Source organism: Populus euphratica, unplaced genomic scaffold, assembly GCF_000495115.2.
Source record: "Populus euphratica unplaced genomic scaffold, PopEup_1.0 scaffold19.1, whole genome shotgun sequence".
In the NCBI taxonomy this organism is placed as follows: domain Eukaryota; kingdom Viridiplantae; phylum Streptophyta; class Magnoliopsida; order Malpighiales; family Salicaceae; genus Populus; species Populus euphratica.
Window position 1 is genome coordinate 1,131,724 of NW_011499853.1, and position 16,682 is coordinate 1,148,405.

A 16,682-nucleotide genomic window follows, 5' to 3' on the forward strand; every position below is an offset into this window, starting at 1 on the left:
AATTTGAATAATTAATAATAAAAAAACCTTCTAACTCAATTTCTTGTTTAGCAAAGGTTTAAAATTAAATAATATAACAATTGTTCTGATATATTTTTATGGACTTAATAAATTCAAAAATAATTTGAGTAACTAGTAAAATAATAATAATAATAATAATTCATTATCCAATCTTGCTTTGTTTATCCATATAAAAAATTAATAGATCTATCCTAATATACCAAAAACTCTTATCACAACAGTTACTATTTAGTGATCTTAATAAATCTATCTTAATATACCAAAAACTCTTATCACAACAGTTTAGAAAATTAAGTAATATTCTAATTGGTTTACACCTTATTAAAAATTAAATTATTGCGAGCATCCTAATCCTAAATGAGCCAAAATATTCCAAAGAAAAACAAAGAACATACTTTTTTTTTTCCATAGATTTCAGTATCATTCCATGCAAGTAAAAATCATCTAAAGATTGGTAAAATCTATTGTTGTCCGAACCAAGCCACCACTAATAACCATGACTGTCATATCATCTTGCATTGAAAAAAGACATGCTCTGTAGTCTTAATTTCTTTTTTATGAAAAAAACAACTCAAATCATTTTTTTATAACATATCTCATCGGTGAAGAAAAGTTTTTATAGTTAGTTTATTCATAATGATAAGCTAGAGATTAGACCCAGAATCTTTTTTACTTGGTAAATGAGTTTTTTACATCAGAAAGATGCTTAAAGGTATTAATTTGGCATATGTCGCTTAATACCAAAAACAAAATTACCAAAGCTCTTCTCCGACTATAGGCTGAACAATATGATTCATGGGATTTATAAAATTGTGTTAAAGACCCTCTCTAACAAACTCTGGTATGTTATCCAAGACTTAATTAGTGACAACCAGACATCATTAATTTTAGAATGACAGATTATTGATGGTTTTTTGATATATAGCTAATGAGATGGTTCATAACTTGAAGATTGATGGTAAAACATGTTTGGTTTTTAAAGTAGACTTCCATAAAGCATTTGACACAATTTTATAGGATTATTTAGATGAAATTATGGGTTATATGGGGTTCAATAATAAATAGAGAAGGGTTTTTATTTATTTATTGAATGTCTCTCTACTTCATACCTCATAATTGCCTATTTTGATTAACGGATCTTCCTTAAAGGAATTCAAAGTTAGTCGTGGAATTCGACAGGGTAATCCTTTATCACCCCCTGTTATTCAGCATAGCTGCAAAAGGACTTTCAGTTTTATTTCAAAGGGGTTTAATTGCTGGACTTTTCAATGGTATTCAGATGTGAAATAGAGAATGTATCACTCATTTGTAATGGCATTCTTGTGTTTATGCCGGTCAGTTTACAATCACTGCAAGCAGTTAAGCAGATTCTTAGATGGTTTGAATTGTGTTCTGAATTAAAGATCAACTTTCATAAAAGTTTGGTAGTTGGAATCAAACTTGATGAACCTCACACTACAGGTATAGATCATTCTGCTATTTGTAAACATGATTCAATATGGAAGGGTAAGATGCTTGACAGGAAGGATATGGATGAAAAAGAGTGTACTTACTTTATTACCTCTTAATTTTATGTTTATCTCCTTAATGTCTAAGGGTGTTTACAACATTTTGACGGCAATATCCAACGACAATCTCTTTCGGTTGGCGTTGCACAACAAATGAAGATTTGTAAGGTTCAATGGAAGGCTGTGATTAAAGAACAACAAGCTCTTTATTGAGTAAGAATAAGACACTGCTTTTTAAGTGGTTACGAGGGTTATGGAGTCCAATCAAGACAAATAGAAAAAGATTGTTTGTAAGAAGTAGTCTCGGTCATAAAACCAGGAGAGGAAACTGCTACATCGATGCGAAATTGTATCAGCTTTGTAGTTCGGAATGGAAAGAATGTTCCATTGTGGAATGACAAATGGGCAGGAAATACAATCATCAAGCTTTCTTTTCCGAGACAATTCATGCGTACATGCAAACCAGCAGCAACAGTATCAGATATGGAAATTTGGATAAATGGAGAATGAACATGAGATTTAAAGTGGAGAAGGCCTTTACATGTTTATGGATTTGAGCAGTGTGAAGCTCTATATCAATTACTATCATCGACTACTCTACTACAAGATAGAAATGACAGAAAGATATGGAATCTATATCCAGATGGTAACTTTATAGTCAAGACTTGTTCTTCTTTAATTGACATAATTGAATTCAATGGTGTATGTTATTTTCAAACAAGGGTCAGGATATCTACATATAGCTCCTCTAAAAATACAAACTTTTATTTGGTTGGCGATTCAAGGCAGAATCTGTACTAGAACTTTCTCAAGTCAAGAGGTTTGCTGCTAATAGAGCTTTCGGTATGTCCTTTATGTACAATTGATATGGAAACAACTAAGCATCTATTGATTCATTGCTCATTTTCATGGAGACAGTGAACTAAGTTCATGTCATGTTAGGGCGTTTCTTGGCGCGTTCCTAAATCACTAGATAACTTACCATTTGAATGGCCTCACATGATTTTTAGGAAATTTTAGAAAAAGACACGACAACTCCTATATCTTTTGGCATCGATTGAAGTGTTTGGCTAGCTAGAAATGACTTAGTTTTTAATGAGGTTCATCCTAATGCAAAAATATGCTTCTCCATAACTTTGTTTCGTCTTTCTTCTTGGTCACAGGCTAGTGAGAAGCATTTCACTTATACAGGTTATGGTTTAGAAGTAAGTTCAGCTTGTATTAGTGCATGGTCTAATAACATTAAGTCAAGATGATTAAGGAAATAGGGATCTCTGTATTTTGTTTCCCTTTGTATTGCTCCTTCTGTCATAGCTTTTACTATTAAGTTGTTTAGTTATTTAATAAATAGCCAACAACTATTTTTCAATAAAATTATGGATGATTATCCAAAAAAAGATATCTTTACATATATCAATCATAGTTCCTTACAACACCTCCCTGATCTTGTCCGCTAGCTTACCTATCATTCAATTATATTCTATTTAACACAATCAACTAGAGGTGAAATTAATTTCCTTGTTGTCGCGCTCTTAATTTTTTCTTAAGTTTTGATATTACTTATTGAAAACTAAAACACTTAAAAGCATTAAATATCCTGTCTTAGTCATTGATATTAAAAAATATTTTATAGAAAGATTACAAGCTCCAATTATCATAATAAGCTCAAATTATCATAATACAATAAATATTATAATTAACTAGCAAAATAAAGATTCTAAACATATCCCTATTTTTATTTCAAAAAAATCCTATTTAGATTAGGATTTCAACTGTTATCTCAACATGCTTGCTATTACATGATCATAGCTATTCCTAATCATAGAATATCATGAACTTGAAGCAAAATACAAGGAAATAATTACACGAGTGGTCTCTTTTTTTTTTTAAAAAAAGCACAACAGAACAGGAACAAAGAGAGAGGGAAGCCCCTCAATAAAGATCGATCTAGCTGAAAAAAAAGTTCAAAAAACATATGTCTTGAGGAAGATGCCCACGCCTAAACTCTCTAAGGCGATAAAAGACCACACCCTTATTGAAGAGAAGCAGAAAACCAATGGAAGATCCTCAAAAATTAGCGCACATGAACACCTGATGAACACCATTAAACAAGGATCTGCAGTGCCTCGAAACAAACCAGAAAACATGACCACAACCGGAAGGAACTGAATTGATCAAAACTGCATAATTTTCTGCAGCAAACCGTTAGAAATTCAATATAAAACCATTAATAAGGCCTTACATAGATTAATTTTTTGATTTGAAGTGATTCTTTGACATAAACCAGACCACAAAATCACTACTCCTCCATTCGCCTTGCTTGGCCACAGAGTGTGCTGTAGAATACGCTTACCTAAAGACGTCATCAAAGACCATCTAGGAAAATTTGGCAACAAGATCATCCATGTCAACAAGAGTGTTTTCTGGTTTCCAAAGATGATTAAAGGGATTTCACGAGCTCAAATATCTTATCATAAAACCTAGCTAGATATATATTTCCAGTGGGGGTTTTAAATTGCACTTTCAGCTTCTGTTTTGAGGGAACATCACGTGACTCATGTCAAACTTTCCTATAGCACTAGATTGTCCTGGCTTTATATTTAATAAACACTAAGTTAAGCACAGATGATTTATTTATTTATTTACTAGGCCAATAAGAAGGATTCATCACTATAAACAAAGGATATGCATGTATCAGAAAGAGATCATATATATATATATATATATGCTATTACAATTAAGTATGATGAACAGCCAGATCTAAAGTATCCTATACTGACAGAATTGTTGGCCGGATCCCAAGTGGACTGGCTAAAGGGATGAAACGAAACCCTAGCTCTCTAACGCGTGTCTTCAAGAGTATCATTCCGATTCACAATTGGCACTCATGCCAACATAAGCCGAGAAGGGAAAAAAAAAAAAAAACACCACTACAGATAATTAGTTCATGTCAAGTGTCAGTTGCAACCAAATACAACCAAGAACAAGGCCAGTGTTCTACTTTTATGCATCAAAGTAGAATAAAATGGCAAGTTATTAATTCTGACCTTTTGGGTACAAAAGTAACGATTTGTGTGTTTGAACACTGACCAATGAAACTAGCAATAATTACAATGAAAATATATATAAGAACATGGATCTACAAATAGTCAATGGAAGGAAACAATCTAAATGAGAGCATGTGTCCACACTTATGATGCTTGATCTCCTTGATCATATTTGCAAGAAAATCAATCAACTCAGCATAATATTATGTGCAGACACTAAGAATTAAGAAAGACAACATACAGACAGGGAAAGGGGAAGAGAAAGAGAGAGAGATGGTGGTGGGGTGACAGATAGAGAGTGAGCACGCAAAGTTTCAAGCATGGATATCATGCAAGAAAGTACCCTGTGTGCTCACTCTCTTCTGTCACCTCCCTTACCCTTAAAACCCTCGGTTCTTCAGGCTGTAAGCACAACCCGTGTAGTCGCTTGCAGCAGACAACTCAACAAAAACCCAGTTATACTACTATATATCATGACCAAACTATATTGTTCCGTATAAGACTGGAACCTTGGTATGTTTGCTTTGCTGTGTGTAGAAGTAGTGCCATGTTAGGGCCTTTATATAGAACCATAAAGAGAGTTGCATCACGTATGGAATAAATGTGGTCTCCAATATCATAATACAATAGCATGACACAAGGAAAGAGAGAGAGAAAAAGATATTCCACATGAAGCATTATCTTTTGATGCCTCCCAATACAACCCTAACCACATACATTTATTCAATTACTATTACCAATGTGTCTTGTAATTCTAAATCTCTAACCCTCCAATCCAAATACTTTCCCTTTTTATCTCCTTCACATCTTTATCCTATCTCTTCCGGTGCTCTGCTCAATCTTGTCTTCTACTGTAAATGGCATGCGTACAAGATTTTCGGCCTTTATCCATGGTTTGTTAGAGTGATTTTTCATGCTTTTTGTGGGTTTGGGGATTTAAATTTTGGCTGGAGTCCGAGTTTTCTCTCATGCATCATCACTCTCAAATGAAAATCCAATTTTAGTTCTTTAAGAAACTTGATTCCGCAACAACTTAAGCTTAATTTGGAAACCAGTATCGGGCAAATAAACATTATGCAAGCTGCATAAAATGGTAAAATCATCGGTACCCCCACACACACTCTCACACACATGTAAAGATAGATAGATAGTTGATTAAGGCAGCTCAGTTATTAAAATGATCTTGCATTTTAACGTTAATTAAGGGCGTTTTTTATTTGATGTGTCTGAGAGCTGACGTTCTCGTATATACTAATTTGAATGCTTATGTCCATGAAATCTGTTGCTTTTCTGGATACTTGTAGATTTCTTCACCACACACAATATATACGCATTATGTTAGAATTAATTTTCAAGTGTAAATTCAGTGTGTATTGTTAATTTTTCCAAGTGCATGTATTGAGTATTAATGATGTGATTACTTATGGTTTTGCACTGATTAAATATATTTTCTGTATCAAGGAAAAGAAAGATAACGTGATAAATCAGTATAATCCAATCAATAATTCATAGAAGTTGTATGGACAAATGAATTTATTTTGTATGGAGGGAAAAGGCTACAAGTTAGTTTAGAGAACTCTGGTATGCCGATTTGTTGTTTCCGGGTTGGATGTAGATTTTGGCTAAAAAAAATAAAATCTTAAATTCAATAGAAAATTTAAAGAGGTTTCAAGAAACTGATCGACTGTAATGAAAACCTTATCACGTTTTTAGGGCGTCTTAATTACCCCTCCAGCCGTAAATATCACTTTCATATACAAATGGGAAATTAATTTATTAAAATAAATAACATGTCACAATCCGAGCAAGCTAGCCATCGGCAGCCGTTTAGAAGATGATTCTCAAGAATAAATTCAGAAACGATTGTGATTGTCAAAGCTAATCTCGAAGAAAAGAAAAATAGCAAGAATTGGGAGAGAATACGTGGATACATAGAGATGTATTATCCTCCCCTTCCTGACATCGTGGACCTCCTAGTTCAAGATTTTATTCCTTCTCCTCTACCTTCATCTCCATCTTTTTTTAGAAGTTTTTGTAATGTAAGTAAGATTTTTGTATGGAATATTGATATTAATTGCTAAATTAATATTATATAATTCTACTGTTCAATTTGTTGTTTGTTATTGTTGTGATTTTAAGTTTAAGAAAATGCAATTGGGATTATTGCAAGTAAACATGCAAAAAAATAAAATAAAATTGATGACATAGAGATAGAAACATTGGCAAAAATCAGTATTCTATTAGTGATTTCATCGATGATATCCAAACCAATTTTGGTGAAGAATTAAATAATATTATAAATTTTTTGATCTTGAAAGTTAGTTGATTGATAATTATTATATCATTATATTTGTCAACAAAAATGATAATTGTCAGCATTTTATTTCGCCAATCAAATTACAGATAAACATTAAACCCTTGGTAATGAACTAATTAGCCACATAAATTAAATTTATTGATAATTTTATTATAAATATGTCAATAGATATAAAACATAAATGCTAACATATATTTTATTGGTGTTTAGCAACTTTCTAGCAGTGGTATGGTTCAATTGGCATGCTTCTCTTTAAGGGGGGGAAAAAACATGGATCTCACTATATTATATAGGGGCTTTGGGTTAAAGTGAACACAATAACAAAAATATTCTCCTCTTTTTAGTAAGATTTTACACAAGTAATTTGATAATTCTTTCATTTCTAGTTTGTTTATATATATATATATATATGAAAAAAAAACTAGTTAATTGTGTTAGTAGACGCTATTAACTGGCTTCTTGGATGCTTTAGAAATCTGACCAGTGGGGACATACCAATAAGGTTTAAGAAAAGCCGTTATGTAAAACACTTTGAAGCATTTGCAGATTTTGAGTTCTTAATCTCAAACTGTACGAAATCATTCTTAATTATTGATTCTTGCAATAAGCCCCTCTCAAATTAACCTCGTACCTGTAGCAGGATATGTGAACTCTTCGATTTGATTGATGATCACTAGGGCTAGGCAAGCTTTAACTTGATTAAAAGGTTACATATTTTTGAGAGTTACATACGAATAAATACCTGGGAGAGACGTCGACAATATTGTTATTCAAGTAGCTGGTGTTTCCCTTGACAAACTTGAAGAAGACCCAGTTGCAGTGACCTAACTTGTAAAGATGCCATTCTCTTTCAGCTTAGTTAATTGGTAATTAATCACCCGAGAATCCTGTAATTTAAACCTAAAATTAATGGCTGGACGTTCCTTCCCTCTGGAAAAGATAAAGAAAAAAGATATAAAGAGGAGATGTTTTTGAAGTGTTGATCCAATGACAGATCAACAGAGTCTCAAAGATCTCATACGGCGCTAAAGTACGTCTGCTTTATATTAATTAATTAAGCAAATAATATTGTAAGAGAATCATTGACAAATGTCCTAACCAATCAATCTAAACCGTGGTTTACGGGACGTCATACCTTTTATACATTCCCTGCTGTGTTTTGTATAATAATTATCACCAGATTTGATACTTGTGTAAAGCAGGTAAATCCAAATCGAATTAGTTCGTTAATTATATTCCTTCTTCCAGATCATCATGCACGCGTCGAATGTAGCGTAATTATGCAACAAGATTAAGCCAATCATTTAGCCCGGAACCAAGTTCACAATGCCTGATGGTTACCACTTATTAACCGTATCACGGGGAATAGGGTCTAAACCTCGCCTGCTCGATTTTTTATATAATTTGGCTGTGTCAATGTCTTCTAGAGGGAGCTGGGAGAAAATTCTCCATGATTAAAACACTTTATGTTTGCATCCATTAACTAGGAAACCCTAATCAGAAACGCAACCATAATCTCATAACACATGATCAATGTCCTTTTCTCCTTGCACTGTCAAAACAATTGTCAAATAGAAATATATATAAAAAAAAACTCGTTGGTAAATCACAATAATATTTATTAAACACTATTGATGGGATATTTCCTTGCTATTTCCCCTTGGTGTAACCGACAGAATCTTTACATGGGAGAATACAGAGAGAATTACAATTAAAAATGAAATGATAAAAATGAAATGACGTGTCATTATTATAAACATAATTATTGAGAAAATATGCTCATCACTAATACCTATCAGTAAATCTATTGATAATAATATACTAAAGAGTATGGTCAGAATAGAAAGACCTATAATAATAAAGTTTGTATTATAAGATTAACTTTTAATGAGTTGGAAGTTGATTATTATAGAAAGTTAAAAGAGGTGATTGAATTGCAATATTATAATAAGCTTAATAAAATCTTGTTTTATTCAAATGCTATTGATATAATACCATCGATAGAGGAATCATAGTAAATCTCTACCTTGGTTTAATTGAAATTAATACAAAGGTTAGACTTTGAAACATCAATGATGTTTTTGTTTTTGCAAATAAATCTCAAAAAGTTTATTACATATACACTCCTTCATTTAAAAGTGATCATTCTAAGGTTGATTAATTATATGTAGTGAAAAACAAACCGAATAATCTTGCTTGAGTTGTTCAATAAGATAACGATGAAGCAACTATAAGAGATGATGCCTTTCAAATTGATGAGTTAGTTGATGCATAATGAGTTCCATCATTTAAAAAATTAGAAGAAAATTTAAATTTTTCTATGTTGCTACAAATATGTTTATTAATGTTGACGTTGAGGAGTTAAATAATATATTGAGAACTAGTGAATATATAAAAGTTGATGAAAATGATGACATCGACCAATATCAATTCAATAAAGAAGATTATGATGGACATGATGATGATGAACTTAAAAAAGAAAAAGACTTTTGATTAAATGGTAAAACATTAATATGTGATGAAATTAATTGATTTTAATATAATCTCTATCTTTATTCCTTTACAATAAAATGTTATTAACATTGATGAAACATTTATTATTATGGTTTTATTATTATGAACATAAATGGATAGATATGGAAAACCATAACACTTGTAAAAAAAATTTGTTTTAATTACCAATGAAAAGTAAAATGCCAACAAACTTATTAATGAACTAAGTTTCTCAAGGAGTTCTAGAGAGATGGAAAAAAATTATAGGGCTTTAACATTGACCATTATAAAAAAAATCATTGATGAACTAAATCTATCAAAAAGTTCTAGAGAGCCAATAAAGAATCATATAACATTTTCACTAACAGTTACAAATGGAATCACTGATATATCAAAACCTTTAGAAAGTTGAAAAAAATTTGCATGACCTTGCCAATGACTATTATGGACAGAATTACCAATAAAATAAAACTTTATCAAAGGTATTTTTTTTTTGTTTAGTGGGGGTTTGGAAAATTTAGGGTGTAATTGAAAATTTTAAGTTTTAATCACCAATAGAATTTAAAAATTAATAAGTATATAATGGTCCATCAATAATTTTATCAGTAAAAAAGCATAATTAGAAAACCTTAATCCCTAATAACATTTCATTATAGTGTTTTTTATCCCTTTTTTCTTCCTCTCTCTCTCAATCTTCTTCCTTCTGTTTCTCTTTATGTTCCCTCTCATTCTCTCTCTATCTCTCTCTCCCCCTCCCCATCTCCCCATCCTTAATACCATGCAAGCCCTTATCCTTTATGCCTCCACACCAGGTTAATCTCCTACTCTTTCTTTTTTGTCCTATTATTTGGTTTATATGGCTTAAAATCCTTTTGGTGCCATTTTTAGTTTCTTGTTTGTTGGAATGATGCCTAACCATGTCTTTATTGGTTAATATTTGATGTTAATATTCCCAAAGGTCTGTTGGAATTTATCCAATGTTGCATGATACTAGTGTTTTTTTTTTTTGATTTAAGGTTTTTACTTCTTAGAACACTACTTAGACATTTTTGAATCTTTAGTTTCAGAGTTTTGACATTCAACTTAGTTGCCACTTTTAAGGGAAACAAAGTGTAATATGATTTAGTTTAAGTAAAAAAAATCATTTTGGTGAATAATTCATGGTTTTCTAAGCAGTGATGCATGTTAAGGAAAATGTTTTTTAGAATAAAGTTTGAATGAAAAATATGGTTTAACAATATACTTTTTTTTTTTAGTTTTTTATTTCTTTTTAGGTGCCAGGGTTAGCATTTATTCAAAAAATTGAATATTCCATATAGAATGTGGGTGTCTCTTAGTTTGTTGGGATGCATATAGAGTATAAAATGGGAAAATTGTAAGGGATATAGATGTTTGTTGGTTTGTTTTTGTAGTTATTTTTGCAGGTAATAAAATTTTAATTAGTTTCCTATATAGGAGAGAACTGTCAAATTGTTTTTTTTTAAATAAGATATATTGAGAATGTTATTACCTTTTTTATGTCTTAATTTGTTTAAATGCTAAAAAAAAAATCATTAATAAGTAATACGAATATGAGTATTGCTAGTTCTTTGGGTAACGCTTCTAATGACTATAAGTCACTAGATTCTGACAATGACCAGACACCTGAGCACAAGCATTATCTTTTAATATACGCTCATCGGGTGCAATTTTACCTCACAAGGGGGTGTTTTCTCTAAGCATGATGCATATACTAGAAAGTACATTACTTAGTAGAAGCCCAACCATAACATATAAGTTTGTTTTATTTTCTTGCATGATTAAAAAACTAAAATAAGAGTGGATAATTTTTTAATAATTAATTTTAATAAACAAATAGAATTTCAAGTTTACAAATTTGTAGGTTGCTCGTATGATAACATCAGCAATGAAATAGTTGTTGGAAGTGCCTTTGTTTCAATGGAGTCATGTTTTTAAAAATCTAAATGGAAGGCTATAATTGATGCATAGTTTGGAAAGTTTAAGGTTACTACATACATAAATAGTTTTTTATTACTATTTTGATTTTGTTAGTTTTTAAATTTTAATGAACTAATTATTTTACAAAATTGACATGCAAAGAAGATCTTTATTAAGATAGGATTGACAAAATTATTGTTAGGAGACAGTGAGAGAATTACAGTGCATCAAGTAAGATTGAATTCAAAATGTCATATTTTTATTTAAATGTTTAAATTTTATTTTTTATTATCTTAACCAATAATTTATTTCTACCATATGGTTGTGTGAATTTGGTAAGAGGCGCAAAGAAATATGCATAAGAAATAGGTCTTCCAGGCTGTGATGACATGGTTTTGTAAAGGGAATTCAGACCTCTACATGTCTTGGAGGCTATTTGAGAAATTTATATCCAGCACGTGATGTTTGAGTATTTTGTATAGCAATCACAGTTTGGTGTAGAGAACCTGAACATATAGATTCATTGTTAAATTACCATACACAACAATGATTCCATTCCATTCAATTTGCATGTGAAGTAAATGATACGATTTTGTTTTATTACATACATATTTTTAAAAAAATTGTTGTTATATATGGAAATATTTAACTAACAATAGTTTTCTTTTCTAGATCACAATTCTTGAACACGAACCAAGACAGACTATGATTTTTGTAAAAACTCATATGCAAAATAAGGATTGTCAAAAAGGGATGCAACAACTCATGGATAGGCAAACTTAAAAGTTTATGGTAAGTTAGAATACAACAATTTTTTTTGAAGTTATCTTTTTCTTAAATCTGCTGACTGGTTTTTTTTTTCAATAAAACATATAACACCCAATTGCTAGAGAAATATGAGAATGATCATTTGACCCATTCAAAACTCGATCCAGATTTATGGTTGAAGGTTGGGTCATTTAGAGGATCTAATAGAAATCAAGTTTATAGTATCTCGAACGATACAACCGATGATATGCAAACATGCCATAATGTATTAATTGTTGGTTCCTCATAATCAAGTTTGAACCCATAATCTCTAGTTGTCAAAGCATTTGCATGAGAACAAATTAAAGCTTAAATGACTTGTTCACATAGTGCTGAGATGACCCAACTTGGGTCTAAAGCGGCCAAACTTAGGCTATTATATAAGTAGTTGTTGTCAAACTTCGATGGTATATGTAGTCTACCTCGTTGCCCACCTAGTCCTGATGAAAATCCGCCTCCTCTTCCTTCTTCTCCTTCAACTTCTATCTTCTAGATAAATTATATTCAAATTGATATTTTTTAAATTAGTAATAAATATTTAGTTTTTTTATTTTTTTGTTTTGATTTTTTTAAAATATTAAATACAATACTGACATAATTTAAATCATAGACGAAATGACCGGCGAAATAAGTTCCTTGAAAAGTTCTACAAAGTTGAAAAAAATCATAGAATTTTATCATTAACAATTATAGACGGAATTACAGACAAACTAAGTCCTTTAAAAAGTTATAGAAAATTCAAAAAAATTATAGGAATTTTTATTAACAATATATAAATCACTCGCGAGTTAATTCAGTCGGTAATATGAATTCAAATACCGATAGAATTACTAATGATTATTTATGTAAGTGATATATCATACTCATTAATATAATTACCAATAAAATAATACTTATGATTTTTTTTATTTGATATGTTTTTTTTATTTATAAATTCGTCAGTAATTAATATAAATTTCTGACGACCAGTTATTGTATATGATTTCGCTGATAAATATTTTCCCGAAAAAAAGTAGTGTTTAAATACCAAGAGTTCCGGTTGTGTTGAAAAATGAAATACGGCAAATATACAGCGTAATCTTAATGAATACCGGGTTGAATCCTGACAAAAAGTTTGAACCTGCCTAGCTAGCTATATCGCCCCATAACAAGAGCCTTTCTGCACATGTCACTGAGCCAAGTACAAGCTATGGCTCAGTACCATCTCAGTTAGCTATGTAGCATGGAGCCAGGGGGTTTGGTTGTACTTTTATTGAAGTTAGGAAGTGGGCACAAAGGAAATATGTTGGTTATGACATTTCCGATTTCGGAAGCAGACGTTAAAATAGTATGGTCTGGAAACTTTCCCTTTCAGGAGTGGGGACTGGGGAATGGGAGGAGAGCTTGCGTCCATGTTGATTCCCAATCAACAGATGTGAAAGCAAAGCTTGTTTGTCAAAAAAGCGCATGCCACTTGCATCGCCAATTATGATAGGCATCTTCTGCCATATTGTAAACCTACTTTTCCTTTTGGAAACCCTAACGCAAGTAAAGAGGACTTTGGTCTCTCTACCATGTTCCAACCCTATCTTCTACACCACTTTCGGCAGCAGGGAAAATGGATAGAAAGAAGAAGTGTGGATATTTGTTAAGGCAACAAGTGGCATTGTAGGGTTACCTACAATTGGTGGCCAAAAACCAGCCATAAGTTTGCTGTCTTGGCGACTAGCAACACCATAGCTGGCTAGAATTAGTGCTTACATCTGTTCCTTCCCAAGTAATTTGAAGTGTGTGAGAATCTTGTATGTGGTCCAAGACGTTGGGGTATCCAAGGGGGCTGGAGTACAGCCACTGATTTCTTCATAAATTATTAATTTGTCCAGATGATATATACACTGCTATATCATTTTAAATTAGACAAAATTGAAAAGAAAGTAAATGAAAATATATTTTTATATATATAAGAAGCAATTAATAATAAGAAGAATAGAAAATTCAAAAGAGAGTGGAGGACCATGGCATTCCGGCCCAGATCAAATGCATCAACGAGGCATGCAGTCGCTGCTGGCTGCTGGGTTGAAGCATGCGAACATGCGGGTGAATCAGAAACCATGTGCAAGTGTGCATGCTTTGATCACATGCTGTTCATCTTAACTTAGTAACATGCAATGCAATTGGCTTAGAGTGGAGGTGTGGCAGCATCCCACCAGATATAATTAATATTGTCCCGTTAATATTGCCAGAAAGCTGCATATTCTCTCTCATTTTCGCTCTTTCTTTTTTATTAGTATATTTCTGGGCAGAGGCCAGAGGAACAGGAAGGGGGGGACGAAGGGAACACTTGCAAATTAAAGATAAGAACATCTCTAGCTCTCTGCCCCTGCATGAATGGAGAGATGCTTTAGATTTCATTTTCCTGTGTTTAATTTCTCGGTATGCACTAATTATTGCTTGCAGTGAGTGATCATTCATTTAATTAAGAAAGCAATATAATTGCGTTTTTTTAATTATTGTATTGGGATAAAAGAAAAATAGAAATATATTTGGTTAAAAATATAGACATATAAAGTAAATATATTTTTGTGATATTTTTAGAGTGAATTTCTATATTTTTCAAAATTAAAATGATAGGAAAATATATCTTTTTTATCTTTGTTTTTTCTATTTTAAGACAATTAATAACCAAACATTGCTATATAATTTAAAGGTTGAAATCAATGTACATGTACCCATCGAAGTTGTGCCATAGCAAAAAATAAAAGGAAAGAAAGTAAAAACTACTGCTTAAAACCTAATGAAAAAGGAACTAGCTCAGGTATTTAATTAAAATGAGCTGAAGAACTTGTACCATTGAGTGGGGATGAGAAAAAAATTAAAAAATTGATTAAACTGAGAAAACAAGAAAAAATAATAAAAAAAATCAAACCGTAAAAAATCAATTAAAATTTTAAAAATTGGCTAGTTTTATAAGCTTAAAATCAAAAAAATAAAACCAAACTGAACCAAATTGAAAGAACAAGAAAAAATCGAGCCAAACCAAAAAACCAAGTCAAACTAAGAAAAATCGAGTCAAACCAAAAAACTGAGCCAAACTGGTTTGAACTAGTTTTTATCCTTATAAACCGAACCAAACCCGGTCAATTTAAATAGAATTTGGTTTGGTTTTAGTTTTTTTAAAAAATTTGATTTGATTATTTTATTTTGATAAAAACTAAACTAAATAAAAAATAATCATCCTTAAATTTAAAATAAAACAAACATAAAAAAACTTAAATATTATTATTTAGTTGATGAGAGGTAAGCACATAGTACAACGACCTTATGGAATGCCAAAGCTATTTTAATAAAATACCTTTGAGAAATTTTAAAATATTCAATGAAAAATTATCAATATTTACTTAGAACAGATACAAGAATAAAAAAATTATTAACAAATTTTAATTTTTCTTAAAAAATATCTATATTAAAAAAATACAAGAATATATTTAATTTTTCTTAATATTGATAAATTTTATGTTAATTAAATCTTGATTCTTAAATTAAAATAAATGGATATGATTTTGTTAAGTTTATATATTTATATATATATATATATATATATAGAGAGAGAGAGAGAGAGAGAGAGATTTCGATTATGTAGGGTATTTTTTGGTCTTTGCAAGTTAGAATAAAATAAAAGGAGGTATTTTATAAGACTTTCTTCTTCTCTTTCAAATAATTAGCTTCAAAGGGCAAAAAAAAAAAAAAAGTATGACACGTGGTCATGAAATTGAATGGGGAAAAAAAAACAAAAAGAGAAGTATGACACGTGGTCATGAAATTGAATGAACAACAAGTTTGAAGGGGACTGAATTAAAAAAAAACCTAAAACTAAGGATTATTTTGCAGGACACGTGGAAATCCAAGAGTCCAATTGCAAAATTCCAAAGGTCAAATTGAAAATATTATAAAAGATAAGGATAATTCCGGGAAAGTTTCAGAAATTCAAGGAGCAAATTGAAAACTAACATTTACTCATCCTGATTCTTTTTTTTTTTTTTAAATAAATGACACGTTGTTTATTTTCAATCCAGGAATACAGATGTCCGATTATTGTTCAAAAGCCGCTGGGGAAACCACCAAAATGGAACAACAAGTTTGAAGGGGACTGAATTAAAAAAAAACCTAAAACTAAGGATTATTTTGCAGGACACGTGGAAATCCAAGAGTCCAATTGCAAAATTCCAAAGGTCAAATTGAAAATATTATAAAAGATAAGGATAATTCCGGGAAAGTTTCAGAAATTCAAGGAGCAAATTGAAAACTAACATTTACTCATCCTGATTCTTTTTTTTTTTTTTAAATAAATGACACGTTGTTTATTTTCAATCCAGGAATACAGATGTCCGATTATTGTTCAAAAGCCGCTGGGGAAACCACCAAAATGGCTTTGATTCAATCTAAATCTACTCACCAAATCGCATCAAATCTGCTCCAAATCTTAGACTAGATTGTCTATTCCACATCCCACTAATTGGTTCAGTTTTCTTTGCCCTCGCAGTGATCACTTGACACCAAAAAAAAAAAAAAACA